Genomic DNA, 15,714 nt, shown 5'->3' on the forward strand with positions numbered 1-15,714 from the left:
TTGAGGATTTATAATTATAGTAAAAATTAGTTTTGCCAAAGTATCCAGCCAAGGATAGGCCTTTGACCTTTTCTATACTCTGTAGGTAATAAATTCTACCTGGATGTATAGCAGGAGTGATGTTCAGTGTCCCAGTCGTCCACCCAAGGTAGACATTTTTCTCTAATGTATATATTTTGATCTCTGCTTCTTGGACAATGCCATCACAAATTACAAAAGACCATTTAATTATGTCATTTCATTGATCAGATTTGCCACTGCCGTCTTTGTTCCTAATACCTGTAATTATGCTTGGACTTAATGAAAAGGCCACAACAAAATGTCTGAGGAGCCCTATAACCTGGTTTTCCACATTCCTGGCCTTTTGTTTGTTCCAGGATTTGTGACACAGTAATTGATAATGATAGGTGGTAGATGAGATAAGTGGTTTTACTGTAATTCCAGGAAATTAGTTTACTTGCCCTCATGGCCAGAAGCGTATTTCATCCAACTGTTTTATAACTATTTGTTAAGGAATAAAAATAATAATAATAATAATTAGAAAAAATAAAAGAGAGAAATCCTGCAGCTCTGCTCCCAGCAAAATTTCACTTCTTTTTGTTTAAGTCTAGCTTTGGGAAGTTACTTGGTACTAAATGAGCCAGGATAATAAGCTACAGTAGTAAAAAATTGAGGCAAATAGGCTGCTAGTGCAATTTGGCAGCATCGTTTTATCTGTGCTACAATTTTCTCATAAATAGCACTTCCATAATTTTAATCATACTTCAATATTATTGCTTGCATGAACATGGTTCTAGTGATTTTTTTTTAAATGTAGTTTACAACATTTCTAAGCTATATGGAAGGGCTGAAGCATACCTTTCACATCTATGGTAAAGATGCTATTTGTGATAAGCAGTGAAGGAAGAGAACAGAGCAGAGTGCTTTCAGTCAGAGGACATTTTCCATTCATTTAGTTTCAGTGATATGCCTCCAAATGGCAATCTAGTGTAACTTGGGCCCTAATTTGTAACATATCCTTCTGGAAGCTGACTAAATTCCCCCTGATTTTTCATTTCTGGATGTTGTCAAAATTCTGCATGAAGTCCAAATAACCGAGCTTCAGTGTCATCAGAGGCCACAAAATGTTCATGGTGAACACACCTGTTGTGTGTTATCGGGGGAAACCAAAGTGTTATGGCTTTGGAAAAAGAACTTTCAAAGAAGTCACTAAATCAGGCTACAAATGAGATGGAAGACTAATACTTAAAAAGACAAAAGACTTGTGAAAAGTAATTGCACAGCCAGTGTATCCCATTTGGAAGAAGCACTTAAATGTGTCAACAAGACTTGTGGCAACATCTGCTGAGCACATTTTGATGCCATCCTTTATAGCTACTAGTTTTTATAAGACATGGCCATTTCAGGAACATATCTGAGACTACAGTGCTGTGAGCAACTGAGAAATCTGACAATTTCTTGACACTGAAATGACAGGGAATTGTTCTCTCTCTTGTCCTTCTGTCACTCTTTCCAACCTTCCCTAATCTTTACTGTGTAGTTTTCAGCAGGGTTAAGAAGCTGGATTGATTGAAGAAAGCATTCAACCAGCTCTAGATATTTGTCTGTATAGACCTTGTAGCAAAACATATAGGATAGAGATTGAGTGGAACCTCTTACAGCAAAATATGTATTATTAGAGTCACTAATTGCATTTTATGGATCCTAAGAGATTGTGGTAGTTGAAATATTTTGGGTCTCTCACACTGATATCAAGATGCAATGTTAAGGTCAACGTGGGCTGATAAAGTATTGGATCTGTGTCTTAATTCCTTCTGTGACATTGTGCCTCAGATTTATGATCCATTTATCCGAGCTGTACACAATCACTAACTAGCTTATGATATGCAAATGATGTCTTTACATGTAAACCATGGAAAAGGGTATGTTCTGAAGTTGCAGGAGACACCACTAGAAAGCTAGCTGGAGTCATCAAAATGCCGAACACTGAAGCATCTGTATGAGATAATTGAGGGACAAGTTAAAACTTAATTGCTCCAAGGAAATTATCTGAACTGAAAATGCCCAGGATACTGGAATATCAGAGTTTGTATCTTTAGTGTAATATGTAATATTCTTTGGAGAAAGAGATATTCTAATATGTAGTGAACTTGTCAGTCTAGTAACTGGTCAGTTGTCCTCCTCCTGCTCATTTTCACCAAGGACTTTCTGAAAACCAACAAGATAGAGTAAAAATTGTACCACAGTTTCAAGTAGAAGCATTTTGAGAATAATTCTTCTGCAAGGAAATATTGTGATCAGACATCCAAAAACCATTTCTGAACTTTTTTTTCTCTGAGAGAGTTGGCAGGTTCTTAGGAAATGAGTAATTCTCCGAATGGGCAGGAATTTACTTAGGAACTTACTAATTGCTGGACTCTAAAGAAGTTCTGGCATGTCCATTATTCTCTGGGCATCGGCACTACTTGGTAATGTCCATGTGATTAATGAAATGAGCCTGGTCCAGACAATGGAGAGTGTTAATAAGACCTTTGCAGAGCTTATGGAAAGTGTCTGGTTATTAGTATTACATAGAGGTGCAGAAAGCTGAAGAATTCTTGTAGCTGTTGACATTTCTTGGGAGTTGTTCATAAAAAAAATGCTGGAGGTGGAAGAGGATGTCTGATATATTCAATTAAAGAGTAAACCTGCAGATCAGATGCAAAATAGCAAAGAAAGGAAGAAAAACTATGTTTGAGTCTAACAAGTTACACTTGGGCAATAAACAACAGAGTGTCATTCAGTGTGTGAATAAATCATGCGCACTCAAAAGGAGCTTGGGCTTTGTGAAATGCTTGTGGCCCCATCAAACCAGCAAATGCATGTGCATTAGTCATAGACTCTAGTCCTTGAGAGCAAGCTAAAAAGCTGTATTAAAAAGCAAGCTAATGAAAAGGGTAATTCGATGTGTTTATATCAAGGAAAATAAAAAATATGAGGAAGAGAGAGAGAATTATGATATTGTTAGAAATTACTTTGCCTTATAATGGATCTTTTAGTATGATTTTCCAAAGAAAACAGTACGTTACTTATACTTCTTTATGATTACTTCAGACAAGTAAGAAATTTATTTTAGTTGTTTATCTTTTTTAAAATATTTTTTTCTCATAAATCTGTTATAATAAAAAATATGCATATTATTTTGTGGGAGTGATCTATATATATAGTGCACTCTGTCTTATCTAAACTAAGTCAATTGACAGATGTCTTCAAAATTTCTGCCATCTGAGATCATATTGTTAACTTTTTGTTTGCTGGGCTCCTCCGTATAAACTGGGTTGTACCCTTTTTTAACATATGACTCACACTATTCATTTAATACATTTAATTGAATGCTAAATGCTTTGTAAAGGGAACTCGTAAAAAGGTAGGAGCATTATATCACTTGTTAACCACCCTTCTACGCCTCTGAAAAGACTGACATCAAAGGAAGCCAATTTTTGGAATCTACTTGAATACATCTTGTGCTTCTTGCAGTACTGAAAGTCAGAGGACTTGAATTTTAAACATGGTTCCTTCTGCTAATAATTTAGTGGTTCTATTCACTGATTTATTGACAGACTCTTTTTCTTTCATTTTATTGTTTTTATTTAGGGATAAACAGAGAATAAACAGAATACCTATATTATTTTATTGCTTACTAAATAGGATTATTTTAATTGATTAAATCTATGGTTAAATATACCAGCACAAAATTTTGGATCCACTTTTAAAACATGTTTGCAAAACATTTTGTCATGTATTTCTACCCATGAAAAACTTCATAGATTCAAGTGAAATTAATTTTCCTTCCATTCTTCTGAAAGAGTTCAGACAAATTTGCCTCTTGGGTAAGCTAGTTTTTTTCTTTATGGAAGGTGACTTATGTTTAAAAAACTCAGCAGCAGAAATTCAGGGCAAATTCCAAGAGGGGATGCACTGCATTTAAAGAACAGCCTGCATTCTAGGGGCATCTTTCCTTTTTAAAGATTTGAATCATTTTTTATTGCACAGCTATGTCCTCAGAGAGCTAAGATTTACAGCCCTCATTAATGTAATTTATAAGACTAAATGACAAGCATACTAAAGGATCTGCAGCTGATCCAGTCAGCAACATACAGATAATTCAGATTTGTCCAACCTGGTCTTGTCAAGTCAAGCAAAACAAAATCAATCAGTGAACAGAAGGAGTGGGAGTACTTAAGCTGAAAAAGAGAGTCTGTTTCCTGCTAGGGAGGTGGGGCTGGGCAGCCTGTGCCTTTGCGTTTGAGACAAAATACTTCAGGAACTCGTGTCTTTTATTTTTTTCTGTCTTTTTTCTTTATACTAACGTTCCCTGAGAAATCTCCTTCTCTCTTTCATCTATGCAGTCTTGAAGAGTGGTATGATGGCAGTGCTCAGGAATAGCTTTCTCAAAGAGAGTCCAAGTCAGAAAATTGCTATTTGAGAGAGAATCACATTTCCATCTTGCAGCCACTAATAATAACCTACCAAAATGTTCACTCTCAGTTTTAAATGACCCCTTGTGCTTGCTGCTGCCACTGAAATTAAGTTAGTTGACACAACTCGTATTTTCTCTTCAACTGAGAACCAGCTACAAGTGTGAGGCATGTGCGCCCTGGTCAAGGAGAGGAAAGCTGAGTCCTTGAGCAGGGGATCTGATCACCAGGCTGTGGATTCCTTCCCATCTTTACGTCCCATTTGCCTGCGCATGCATTGCCAAATAACATAATTTCAAGACTTGGGTTGAGCTGGGGTTGGAAGTGTGGAAACTTAGCTCTGCTGCCTTTGCTGTGTACTTCAACATTGAGCTGTGTACTTCACTGAGCAGGGCCTGCCTGCAAATAACCTTCCTTGGAACTTGCAGAGAATTGTCCAGTAACAGCTACTGAAAGCTGTATTTTAATTGGAAGGACGGTGAAGAATCAAGAGCCCTAAACTTTCTGCCCCACATGGATTTTAGCTGATAGCTCTAGCATGTGGTGTCTGTCAATGTGCCTAGTGCCATGAGCTAGTCAGAGACATGTGAGCCTGTTTGTGAACAATTCATTGAGCAAGGAACTAGTTTTTGCTTTATTAGCCTTGTTTTCATGCTTGTCTGGAGTGATATACATTGAGGTGTTTTTGGTTGAAGAGTTTTGAACTTTTTTTAGTAACAAAATCTGGTTTGTTCTAAGTAAAAGCAGAAGTAATGCACTGCAATTTATGTCTTGGGTCACAAAGATTAAAAAAGAAAATTCCAAATACTGTGTTTACCTCCTGGCACAGCAAAAAGTAGAAAAGACATGTTCATGAGCAGATGCTTGGCTCCCTTTGCTGGTGGCTCATTAGAATGCTGTGTAACCAGACTCCATACAGGTGGATAGTTAAGAGCAAGTAATTTTAATTGGTTCCTTTTTAGATCTGTGTACCCAAGGACCTCTAGGAGCTTGACCTTGGGCCAGAAACCAGTCTAGTGTTTTAAGTCATTGTGGGCCTGCTAAGATGCTTGTCTTGCTTGTGACTAATTTATGACTCGTTCTCTCCGCAGTTAGTCATAGTACTGCAAGTTTCCACAGTGTGAAGTTGCAACTAAGAAGAGGAGGAACTAGGACAGAGAAAAAGTCAGGGAAGAAAATAAAATGGGAAAGATTTATTATTATACAATCTGGATGGAAAGAAAAAAGAAACAAACTAACCAGGTAGTTACAGTCTAATGGGAGGTTCAACCAGTTAAACTACAAGGAACTGTTGGTGTTCCAGGGACTTGTGTATTTTTAAATCAACATTAGATATTCAGAAAGGAAAAAAAAATTAAAAAACCAACCAACCAACCAAAAAACCCCCAACACCCAAAATATTCTTTATCATGAACACCTCATTAATGAATATTTGCTCAGTGTACCATGGATCAAACATCAGACTCTGTCTTCAAAGTGCCCTGGCTGTGTTCTGTGGGTTATGGTGATCCTTTACTTAGGTTAATTTGGCTGGATTTGGTGATGGTCTTACCAAAGTACCTGGGAGAACTAGTCCAATAGAATGTAATATAAATCTTTGGACTGACAAGACCTCAGAGGAGGAATTTTGGAAGGGGAATTAATGAAAACGATAATGAGAGAGCTTATGGAGAATATTTTAAAATAGTGAACAGTAAAATCATAGCTGATTTTTAACATGTTTGTGATGAGATGAGATGAGATGAGATGAGATTGAGATGAGATGAGATGAGATGATGAGATGAGATGAGATGATGAGATGAGATGAAGGCTTAGAAGTTTCACATTTGAAACTGATCTAAAATGCTTCATGAGGCTTTCATGTGATCAAAAATTTAGACATCAAGTAACAAAACCACAATTTAATGCAATCATTGCTTTCTTAGGCCTTCCTTTTCAGGCTGTGTATTCTAGAGATGGTATTATATTCTTATCTGCTGCAGGGAAACAGCGCGTCGTGTCAATGCATTTAATGCTTTAGTTAGATATACCATGGGATCCCATTTGAAAAAAAAACACACAACCTCACAACCCAAAAAGCTAATTTCTTTCTGTATAAATTGAAGCAATTGATAGACGAGCCCCGGGCAGATACAGCTATACAAGTCATTTGTGTCCCTCCACCTTCATCCTAGTAGCACCCATAATGACAACTTTCACTGAGAGAAGAAACCATATAATCTCGAGCAGCCTTTCGCAGCTCTAGAGATACTTGTTTCCACTGAAATGGCAGCAAAGACTAGGTGAATTACTTAAATTCACTTTAAAATGTAATGGCTTACAAAACCAAAACTCCACAGGTTCTGTGAAGTAGATTTTGTAGCATATGAGATAGAAATCTGCCCTTTATCACTGTCTAAGTGAAGGTATGCTTGAATTATTGCACCAATTTTTGTCTAAAGAATCTATTGCCACCTTGTTTTTGTTTTTTATGCCAGAATACAGCTTGTTTCCACACTCCAGTTTTATGAGCATACACTAGAAGAAACACAACAGAACCAGCTGGAAGCGTTTTGGATGAAAGACTTTTGTTGATTNTATATAAGTGCCAATAGCTCTTCAAATGGAGAGCAACCAACACTGAACCTCCAAAAATTCAGACTGTTCAGTTCAGATAAGCATCCAAAAATCTGCTTAACCAAAACTTATCCAAACCTCTTTGGTCTGGAAGTCAGGCTGGAAATGTTATATGATCAGACTTTCTTATGAGTTTTCCAGTGCTCATTTCCTTTTGCCTTGCAAAGAGATAGCATGAGAACAACTTCTTAGAGTGTGATGTGTCTGTAATTAGGCTTCTGCTCTTGGCTGAAAAAAACCCCAGCAGTTAACCAGGCCTGTTTTGAACTCGTGCAGGGAATGGATTTTATGCCAAGTCTAGCCCTAATAATTACATAGAAGAGATAAACCATATACTCTTATGCAATGAAATATGAATAGTATTAATTCCTTTGCAAGATTTTAAAGCCACTTCCTTTCTTCTTGTGGTACTAAATCCAGTAGTTTCATTTTAAAACCGAACTTGGACTAAAATTGAGTTCATTTGTAAGTGAACTTCAAATTAAGTCTAACAGTAGAAAAATTGCTAATGCAACAAAATTGTCTCTACTTTTCCCTTTTCAATGTGTTTTAGAGTATAATCATATTTTGATCTTCATTCCATATTTTGATCTATATTCCATGTGATCCTTTTCATGAAAAAGAAAAAGATAATAATGACTTTACTGTGAATTAGGCTAAGAGAGCTGGCCAATGCTGGGAAAAACATATATGAAAAAGATATAAAGTGTTATGTAGTTAAGAAAATATGTGAAACATCCAGGAGCCAGGTAAGTCATAAGAAAGCACAAAAACTTGCATAATAAGACGAGAATACTGCATCTCTGGTGTATGAGAAATAGCACCCCAGGTCCTGAAGTCAGTAACATTGATCACTGTTTTTTCTGCCGAGGGCAGAAGAACTAGGGCACCAAATCTCAGAGTATGTTCCTCTGATTCCTTTTTATTGGGCTCAAACATTTCAAATTATAGGAACTTAATGGACAAGTTTGAACTGAGCTGTTGCCATCAGATATCCACATGCGTGGCTAGAATTCACACAGTTGCTAGCACAATTTCATACAGGGTGGTGGTTCTTGAGTGGGTCCTTGGAAGTTCAGTACCACCTACAATTCAAATTTTGTTTCTTCTACTGACCGAAAAAATGTTGCAGTCATTGAGGGTAACATTAATCTATATAGATATGAAACATTAGTTTCAAAAGTAGAAAAAGTGGTCATTAGTAAATTAAGAAATTCTGGCAGAGGAAGTGCTAAATCAGGGTAAACAAAGTTGGGTTTTTACATTCATGTGTAAAATAACTTGTCCATTACAAAGACAGAGAAACAGAAAGCTGGTCAGAAGACTTTGTCCTTTACCCATCAGCAGCTTTTCCCATACAAATTTGCATACCTTGTTCTGTTTGGCTTTCAAGGTGAACAAAAAAGCCTTAATCATGTTTCTTGTGTAATGCTCTTTCAGTCAAAAGTGCCTAACTACAGAGTTTCCAAAAGTTTTGAGGTGACTTAGGCACTGTGAGGAAAAATGTACGCAGGTATCCCAGATATCAAGCTGCAGCTAAGGTACTAGGGAAAAGTTTCTTTCCAAAAGCTGAAAACACTAACAAGTACAGTGTTAGAAACACTGGGCAAGAGAAACGCAGAAGTGCCTGTTCTCTCAGTGCCTTTTATGGCCTGCCTGGCCCCGCCGCGGGGGCTTCCAGGCACCTCTGTGAGAACTTTATCTTTTCTTGTAGCAGGGAGTCAATCTCCCTGTCAGGAAGGGAGAGAAACACACATAAAGCTATCCATGGGGAGAAATCTTTGTTCCCAGGGAGCAAAGTTTCCTGGAGTGAACACTAACTTTTCCTTCCTGAAGCAACTCTTCTGAAGGTTTTTCTACACTTACGAGTAACATTTGCAGCATAAACTGAAGCATAAAAAGAGCTTTGAACACCTCCACATTTGAAAATGGAAAGTCAGCTCCTACATAACTTTTGTGTTTTTTTGGAAGTTTACCTATAGATAGGTAATTGGTTTCATTTGTTCAACTCGAGGTCTCCATTTTCTTTGTTACTTCATCTTAATTCTGCATATTCTTAAGAATACATATCAGTGTTATTTGTAGTCAGCCTAGGTCTCACCAGCTGTTTTGGTTCCCAGAGCTTTCTGTAAAAGGGGAACATCAGGAATATTTTATAGTTTACATTTTCTGTTGCCACTAGTCTGAATAATATCTGATAGACACATGCTTTGAAATTTGTCAGGAAAGGGATTCATCTTTTATTTCAACTGATTTCTGATGTAATAGCCCACAGAAGTAACCACAATGTCAGAGGTTAGGGAAACAATTCTGATTAAAAAAAAAAAATCAGGAGAAAGACATTGAGAAATATAGTTATTTTTTCCAGCTTCTCTCTCATCATTTAGTTTCTTTCTGGTTCTGTCATACTCAAGCCTTTGAGTTTTTTTCTCTGAATTGTTACATATAGCACCCTGAGTTGCTTCTTCCTTAAAAGAAGAAAATCATCCAGAAAGAACCATAGTTCATTAAGAGAATTAATGATCTTATGTAGTCTAATCACTCAGGATGTTATAATCTGTGAAGTGATGAGTTTCGCTGACTAGTTATTTGCTAAAATCTGAATAAAATCACTGCATTTGTATTTACAGAATGCCAAACCACAACTTTATGCTTAACTCCTTCTCCACTGTTCCTGAATGGATGTCGTAGACACAGAGACAAGGGAGGACAACAATAACCCAGTGTGCTTTCTCCAAAACTGAAAGAATTTTAAAGTAGTTATAATAAACAAAAAAGAAACAAAGGAAAGCGCAAAGGATGGTTTAAGATGTGTTAACCCCAATGCACCCCGCATATAGAGACACTGTATGGAATTCAAAGTTATCAGGGTAAGTCCCACCTAAAGGTTCTCTGTTGCCTTCCCTGATTGATGTTCAAATGAAATTCTGACTGGTCACTTCTTTAGGTGTGAATTTTCAGTGTCTGCTTTTGAATCTTCTTTCATATTCCTTCCATATTGTTTTAAAATGAGTAAATATCACTTTAACCCTAGTTTCCCAAAATAATCATTCTTGACAAAAGCCTATACCAGGTAGTCTAGGCATTAAAAACAGCATGGCATATGTGTAAATATGCCTTCCTACTGCTTATTTCAGTGTCTCTGGCATTTCAATGCCTATTGCAATCTAAAAACACAGGGAAAACTTCAAATATTATTTCAGAGAAGAACATAGCTGCACACTTGAAAATTATATCAGGCAGCAATAATAACTTCAAGTACACTTTCTTTTCCAGGAAAGGACATCAAGGAGAAAAGGCACCATTCTCTTGTGTCATTTTCTTCAATAAAAAAGGAAGGGCCAACCCTAGATACTTGAATTATTTTAGTCAAAACTAAAAAAAAGTATGTTAATCAGCTCTGAATCTTGATAAAGCCCTTTTGTTGTGGGATTGTTTCCTAATTAAACACTGAATAGGGGAAAAGAGGTTGAAAACAAATAGAGAATACAGAAATACAAGTTAAAATACAACTGATCAGATTAAAAATCAGGTACAGACAGGTACAGAAAGAAATACATATAAAGCTTATGGCTCTTTTACTACAGATATAATCCCCCTTTCACATGACTAGAGAGAGAAAAAATGTAAATAGTTATCTGGTCCCTGGTAAGAGTCTCTTCTAAGAGGTGAAGGGACGGAAAAAGGAGGCTGGGATCTGAGGACCTAATGATAATTTCATCATTGTCCCTCCCAGTTCTGATGACTACATGAATAATGTCAGCATGACTCTAATTCTTAAATAGATTGTTACAATACATGCATCACTTTTGTTTGCATATGCATTCCTCCCCTACAAAAACCACCAACCAACCAAAAAAAACCACCCAACCAAAACCCTACTATGCAACATAATTACATGATTGCTTTTCTGCAGGAAAAAGGCAAAGCTCAGGGTAGAACCAACTGCACCAAACTTGGGGAAGTTTAGAAATGTGAAAGAACCAGAGTGACAAAGCACAATCCCATCATACTGAAATATTGTATCTTGGCCACTACATGAAATTGAAATTAAAACTATAACTTACCATTATTACGTGTACAGAGTCCAGTTTGGTCAACCATGCACACCTGAGTAATTGCAATGGACCTACTTTGGCCCTTTATGTGCGTTATTATGACACACGGAAATAATGGCGGCAAAACCAGATCCATTAAATGTAAGTGAATTTTATCACCAAGAGCTGTCAATTCAACTATTTAAAATTCCACATCTACAAATCATGTTTCTGTTTCCCATACTGTACTGCTTTTTCTCCATAAAGGAAAATCTGCCAGGTTTGATGTGTCTGTCACTCAGCATATATTACAGTGCATCATTTCACGGAGGACCTCTAGATATCTTCAGAACACTAAGACTACTTCCAATTCAGCATATCTGCCACAAAATCTGATTTATTTTGGCATATGATACTGAAATAAGGGGAAAGGAAATACATGATGTAGTTGCCCTGTGGTATAAGCGTATTGGTTTTAAATACCCAGATTTCCCTTCCTCGCCCCAAAGCACAACTCCATGTTGTCAAAGAAAAAAACGTTTCTTATTATTATTCTGAATTCAACCTGACATGTTCAAGGAGGAATACATTTTACGTAATTCCCTTTCTTTTTTGTGACTCACCAGTAAGTTCTACATCCATTTGAGACAGAGGGAAGAATATAGACTCTATGTGTGAATGATGATTCAGATGAGCAAAACCAGCACTTTTAGCAAAGTTCTTCCTCCCACTCATGTAGAAATTAATAATACTAGAATTAGAAGAGAGTTAACTGAATGTTATTCCTTCTGGGGAACAGTAGTTTTGTAATTATTCATTCCAACTTACAAGAGAGGATAGAAATTTCACATTGAAAACTGCAGGAACATTGAAGAAAAAAAATCTTCTTTGCCTCGCGAGGCTATCTTGATTAATTAATTTCTTTCTGTTAAAAATTTAAATTATAGCATTTTCCCTTTTCTCATCAGATTCTGTCACAAGGGAAGAAATATTACTTAGAATTTATTCTGTAGCATACCAGAATAATGAAACTTTATGTCAGGATATCTGAGGCAGGCATGTGACTAAAGCTGGAGCTCCTGAATCCACCACCACTATTATTAGTTATAAATAAAAGCTTCTGACATGTTTCACAGACAAGAAATTCTGGGGATAAAAGCTTAGCTATAACAGTATGAACATTTGGTAATTACTGAAATGTTGCTTTAAATTTAGAAATCAAGTTTTCTCACTCAAGTACAAGAGAAGTCACATAGAATTTGAGGGACATGATAGGACATAAGCAGGATGAAATGTACATTATTTCCATTGAGATACTTCCAGAGGGACTCTACTGGGGAGGCATACAGAGACCTGATGGATTAACTCATGCAATTTCTGTGAACTCTGCTGTATAAACCATTTTGAGCAACGTTACTTGGAGAGGCCTATAATGCTTATTTAGGATCTAGACTGAATCCAAGGCCACTATGGCTAAATGCCATTCCAGGATCATGACTGAAGCGTTGTTAGAGGTCTTCTATGAAATGAAACCGGGCAGCATCCAATGCACCATTCCTATTGCAAGCACTAGAGATGGCTGCACAGGGTCAAAGAGGTGTGGGCAAAGCCCAGACATTGTGCTCCAAGCTCAGCTGACTGGGACTGACATTGATGAGGTGGCACCTGTGTATTGAGAAGGATTCTTGATATTTACAGAGCTTTCCCAGTGGCTCCAGTATCTGAACAACTTCCAACACTGCTACTCTTGCCATCTGTAAGCATTGGTATTCTTCTGCTTGTTTAAAAAAAAATGGTGGCTGGAACTGAAAGTGAGGGTGAACTTTCAATATCAGCTCTGTTTTCTGGCTGAGAACCATTTATATTCTCACTGGGAACAGTTTCGCTGGGAGAAAAAAAAGATGAAAAAACTAAATAGGCAAAGCGTAAGGCATATCTAGGGCCCTGTTCCACTGGAGGTTCTTGATGTGCAACACTTTAATGGTGATGGCAGTACTCAATTTTCTTTACATCTTTAATTTTTGTAAGAAGAACCATACTAGCAACTTGGTAACATGCAATTTTACAGGCAGGGAAGATAGGCAGAGAGCATAAAATGCTAAATCCATCTGAAAAAAAAATTTATCTTTCCTCAAAGGCAAATATCAAAAAGCTTATGATTTGGTGCTGGTTTTTCTTTTTCTGCTTTGTCTGTAACTTTTCATCAGTGACAAACAGGATTTAAAAGAACTGACTCAGGTTGTTTGCACAGGTGCAAATTCTCTGCTAGCCCTTAACTTTTCAAAATTTCAAAAATGCAAGAGCTCAGTGCAAATAAAAGTACAGGAAAAAATTCTCTGTCTAGAGTGTTCCAAAGGAGTTACAAGGAAAAGAAGAACTTCTACAGTCACTGATTTATTTTTTTCATATGCATAAAATCAAATTGAAACCTGGGCAACAATTCACTTTGGAATTTCTATGATCTCAGACTGTACTTCTGTTTCTTTTTCCACTCTTTGTTTTCAATTAATCCAACTTAGTGCTCTCTGGAACAGAAAATTATGAGGCATAATAGAATGAAGCTATTATGTCAGTTTGGACCTGTGGGTACTACATAAATATTAATGAAAATTAACAGGACTTTGGTTTTGCCTTTAATGTCCAAACACCATGAAGGATAGTGTGGCAATGACTTCCCTTTCCTCTGTGATATAGTATTACTGATTTAATTTTGTATTTTGACCAAGGAATCAGAATCCTATTGTGATACTTTACAAACAAATTATGTAAAATTACACACAAAAAAAAGTAGCCTCTGTTGAAGATATACATTTTTTTTACATGTTATCTGGTTTGTATTTATTAATGACAGAAGTCTCCGTATGTAGTTCCTACCAAGTGGAATTTTAATATTTTAATTATGTTTCTTAGTATTGGAATCAGTCAGAGATAAAAATAGCAATTCTTTGTTTCAGAGTACCTTCTTGATTTTACATTGGTGCTTGTTGCATTTGAAGAAATAGAAGGAAAACACTTGGAATATTCTATTAATGGGCACAGAGCTCATGAAGTGGTTTGGGGAAGGACAGTTGGTGAGCACCAGACCCTGCAAATCTAGATTCCCATCAGTTTTCTAAATGGGCTGCCAACAAGCTGGACAAGGTAGCTATCAAGGACACAAGTTTTAAAACCTGCATGGCAGTGAAGCTCATACTGGAGCCTGCCAAGGCTCTCTCATACTGTCTTTGAAATTAAACCATGTCTGTGAAAAGTTCTAAATTGGCCAAATCACTGAATTCCAGTGAAACACTATTTGGTAAGAATTTTTCCAACCTGCTCTAATTAAAAGGAAAATAAACCACCACAGCCACTGCTGTGCTTGTTCCAGTTCCCAACTGTAGTTGTCTCCAGTGTTCCAAGCTGAAATGATATGTGGATATGTATGTAGACCCACAACATATTCCTGAATCCAGGAAGTCACTCTTTCCAGCTGGGGAAAAAAAAAAAAGCCAATGTCTATGGCCAGACTCTTTATAGTTCTTTCACCTCATGATTTTTTACTGAGGAGGGTTTTTTATAGTAAAAGAAGTATTTCTCTCTACGCAGCTTTTTTTCTAAGAGGTATTGTGTCCTGATGGAGAGTTTTAAAAAGTAATGCAAACTATACTGTTCAGTCTGTTTAAAAAAATTGCTATTAAATATGCCTTTAACTTAATATTCCCTGGAAGATTACCTGCCTTATAAATTACATTTTGACAGATTATTTTAGCTATGAGGGGTTATGTGTATGCACTGAATTGGAAAGTATGCCTGTTAACTCTCAAAGTAAATTGAAATGAGTAATTTATTTTGCTGGTATTTAATATGTCATGTCATTTCTGAAATATAGAGATCTTCATCTGGGGAATATAAAAGATGCTATAGAACCCACAGTACTTCAAGCTCCACACACAGCCACTTCCTTTGGACTGGGATATCAAAGGAAAGTCCCAAAATACAGAGATAGATTTTTAAAAGTGCACACTGAGTTCTTTAGAAAATCTGCTTGTCCGTGTCAAAAGACTGATGGGTACTAGACAGTTTGCAAATCACTATCATTAGACGCATAATTGTAAGTGAAGGTTTTTGAAGAGTTTGTTCACTGTAACACTAAGAGTATGACAAGATTCAAAACAGAATTGTCATCTCAATTAACTTGACTGTATTTCCTAGGCAGGAACAGGTCTATTTCTTTATGTATTTACTTTCTTGGCTCTTGCATTATAGCTCTGGCCAGATGAAGGATCCCCATGGAAGGGACAGTCTATGTCCAGTGTGTCTTTCTGCACAGAGAGCAGGGCCTGTGTTAACACCTGTGGCTTCAGCTACTCCCCATCTGTTCCTACTGAGAGTCCTTGTACTTGTGTGGAGTCTTTCAAAGGTGTCTTATGTGGGAGTCTGGTCTTTGCAGGTACAACATCCCAAATTGCCTGGCATAACCCTGGAGAGCTCCAGACATGGGCTAATCAAATAGGAAGAAGCTCAGCAAAAGGAGTATGATCGCTGCTGTGACGGTTTCCACAGGGGGTGACTTGCAGTCTTTCAGGCTACAGGACGAGGAACCCCTTGAGTAGGCTCAGGGACAT

The sequence above is a fragment of the Lepidothrix coronata genome, unplaced genomic scaffold (genome assembly GCF_001604755.1).
Source record: "Lepidothrix coronata isolate B3197 unplaced genomic scaffold, Lepidothrix_coronata-1.0 Scaffold33, whole genome shotgun sequence".
Lineage (NCBI taxonomy): Eukaryota > Metazoa > Chordata > Aves > Passeriformes > Pipridae > Lepidothrix > Lepidothrix coronata.